Source organism: Pipistrellus kuhlii, unplaced genomic scaffold (assembly GCF_014108245.1).
Source record: "Pipistrellus kuhlii isolate mPipKuh1 unplaced genomic scaffold, mPipKuh1.p scaffold_m20_p_3, whole genome shotgun sequence".
NCBI classification, from domain to species: domain Eukaryota; kingdom Metazoa; phylum Chordata; class Mammalia; order Chiroptera; family Vespertilionidae; genus Pipistrellus; species Pipistrellus kuhlii.
In genome coordinates, this window is record NW_023425529.1 from 185,007,827 (window position 1) to 185,011,290 (window position 3,464).

At 32.3% G+C, this 3,464-nt stretch overlaps 1 non-coding gene across 1 annotated transcript; it reads right to left on the reverse strand.

The window, feature by feature from the left end:
- Window positions 1-509: 509 nt before the first annotated feature.
- On the reverse strand, window positions 510-636 carry LOC118731027. Its single transcript, XR_004991730.1, has one exon. It is a non-coding gene; the product is annotated as a small nucleolar RNA SNORD22 (small nucleolar RNA).
- Between the last annotated feature and the right edge of the window lie 2,828 nt (window positions 637-3,464).

Below are 3,464 nucleotides of genomic sequence, written 5' to 3' on the forward strand. Positions count from 1 at the left end.
AACATGAGATTCAAAAGCACTGCATTAACAACAAACTTCTTGCTTTAGTGTCCTCTTAAGAAAAGGTGAAAAATTGTTATTGGGTATGACAAAATAAATGAGTACCTGGGATTAATTTTCATTAGATATGGATAGGTTTCAAAACTCTTATTTTATAGAAATAGTCTATAAAATAAGAATGAAACTAAAATAGTTTCACAAATAATTTGATATCATAAACTTAAGAGGTAAACTTGTAAAATATACCATTCATAGGCAGTTGGATGGAGAGATGAAATAGCTTTTGTTTTTGAGCTTAAAATAGAACTTTATTTAGAAAAGCTGAAATGATTGTATGCTAAATTGAACAGGTAAGAGGGATAGCAATGATTTGAAAATTCCATTTTCTGAGAAATTGGATCTCATTATATGTCCTCCATAGCTGGATTCCATTATCCATGTTTCTTTAGATTGGAAAGAAAATCCAATTGATTTCAATCCCTCCTTTTCCATGCATAGAAATACTTATGATCTCTAAGGCAGTTCCTTCTGGAACTTTCTCGCTTCTCCCCCAAGCCAGCCCCAGTGGGTTCACCTTCACAGGCTCTAGGACTAGGATGAGAGAGAAGATACACATGACTTTTCCCCCCACTGGGACTTCTACATGTTCCTAATATTTAGACCTAAGCTAATATACACTACTACCGTGTTTCCCTGAAAATAAGCCATCCTCTGAAAATAACACCTACTTACAGGTTTCCTTCTGAGTGAAATTTAAGTCATCCCCCGAAAATAAGCCCCCCACCCCCAGGCTAAACATGAGATATTTGGTCCACTGATTCTGAAAGAAAGGGAGCCACAAGAAATTCACCAGGAAATTCAGGAATTGGATTGTTATGATGATGTTCCAGAAGATGATGACATGATTGTCATTGAATAAATGAGTAAATTCTTGATACTGTAGGATTCACAGTTTGTCTGGTTTGTGTTGACAACTACTGTACTACCATATTGTATGCAGATAATAAATTTCCTTTATTTTCATTTAATAATAAATGTGTACCATATTCTTCTTCATGGAAAAATAAGACATCCCCTGAAAATAAGACCGAGCGCATCTTTGGGAGCAAAAATTAATATAAGACACTGTCTTATTTTGGGGGAAACAGGGTATGTATATGTATACATAGAGACATATGTAACTATGCACATTAAAGTCATTTGAATAGAGTTCCTTTCCAGCAAAAACAAAAATAAGATAATTGAATGATCCTATTCCACATTTATCACTGATTGTGATAAAATGCAAGCCACAGGCTCCTTCATAGCATCTGAAACAGCACAGCATGCATCTGTTGACAGCCACTGAGGTTTTTTTCCCCCTCATTTTTTTATTAAGGTATTATATGTGTACATACCTTACTAATCCTCCCCCCCTACTCCCGTACATGCCCTCCCTCCCCCAGAGTTTTTCATCCATTGATTATGCTTATATGCATGCATACAAGTCCTTCGGTTGATCTCTTATCTCCCACATAGCTACCGAGATTTCAACCACAAGGCTTGGAACACACGAACTTTGTTATAATCCAGTTCTATGACAACTCCAGCAAATAGCAGTAGCCTATATAATTACTACTGATTTACCCAATCAGATAAAGAAAAGTTCTACAAATAAAATGTGTGCTGAACATGGTTCACATCCTTACCTTCACATTAAATGTATCCACAGAGTCTTGAAGCATGTTGAGATATATTTGAATTGAAAAATTTCCTATTGCTTTTCTCTAGATAAAACACACACACACACACACACACACACATATATATATAAAATATATAATATATATATTAATTTCTCTCAATGTTCCTCATTTTCAAAAAACAATACATGTTCATAACTGTATCTCAGCTTTCCCCTACTATACAACTCAAATTACCTAAGTGCAGTACTATATGCATTCATATTTTAACTTATATTTCTTTCTATTAATTTGTTATTAAAGAAATCAATGCTAATTCCAATATAAATGCTTATTTATGAATGTCAGTGCTTATATAAGACTATTATAAATATGTCACATACATTCCCTCCCTACTTTAAGGAGAAAACTCGACTCTTCTACTCATATTTGAATGAATTTATCTGATCTCTTGTAAAATTGTTACCCTTGACCAGCATGTGGCATTATGATGCTGAAATGAACTAAAGCATGTCATTATACATGACTCATAACTCCTCTCTGAAAATGGTGACTCACTAGACATATGCATCAAGTCTTCAAAACTTCCACCAAACTGTGCATAAAAATGCACATTAAACAACCAATGTCAGCTAATAATATGAACAACATAAACTGATGAACAAAAACAGATTCAGAGACAGAGAAGCATCGATCAGACCATCAAACCTCAGAGGGAAGGTAGGGGAGGGTAGGGATAAGGGGGAGAGATCAATCAAAGGACTTATATGCATATATATAACTAATAGACACTGACACCAGGGGGGTGAGGGCACACATGTAATGCCTTAATCAATAAAGAAAAATAATAAAAAAAATAAACCACCCTAAGTCATATGCCCTAAAGCTTATTCCTCCTGTTGATTCCAATCATTCCACACACACACACACAAAAAAAAAAATTGAAACTTTAATACTGTTAAATCTTCCAATTAATCAGTAGTAATAACATTTGGTATGTATCTTTACATGGTTGTTTCTTACATATATAAAATTGTTAACCAAACTTATATAAATAAATATTCAAATAATGTTACTGTACTTAAAATAATCATTACTTTTAATAACATATTATTACATATAGAAAATTAATCTACTTAGAAAACCTATTTCTTTAAGAAGTAAAATTATCTTATATTTGGGCATATTTTCTAACAGGGGATCTGACATAGGTAAATCATTACAAAGCACAAAATGAAATGAAATATTATTTCTTAAGATAAGAGAGGACACAATAATTATTTATTATCAAATGGATGATTTAACTTACTAGTATGTTCCCAACTGTGCAAATAAGAAACCTCAGTCTATTTGACTTATACTAGTTAACGCAAGCTTTTTGAGAAAGAGTATGTAGAATATTTTCAATTCTATATACTCTTTCCCATATCCTATTGTACATGCATATATGGCCTATTTTCAGTCTTCAAAATAAATATATAAAATGTAACATAATACACATTCCTAATTGTGTTAGTGTGAATATATAATAGGGATAGTTACCCTATTTTAATACATAAAAGCATAAAAGCATAAATGCATATTCTTTTGCAAAATATTGTTTAATCTTTGGATATAGTTCTCCTGTTTTGGATTCATTGAGGAATGTATATATGTATCCATTTTAAAAAAAAATTAAAAGTGCACATTAAACAACCACTGTCAGCTAATAATAGCTAAGATTGATTGAGTGTTAAGTATTTTGCAAAGTACTTACAAGATTTTCTGGTATAAAACTGGCTG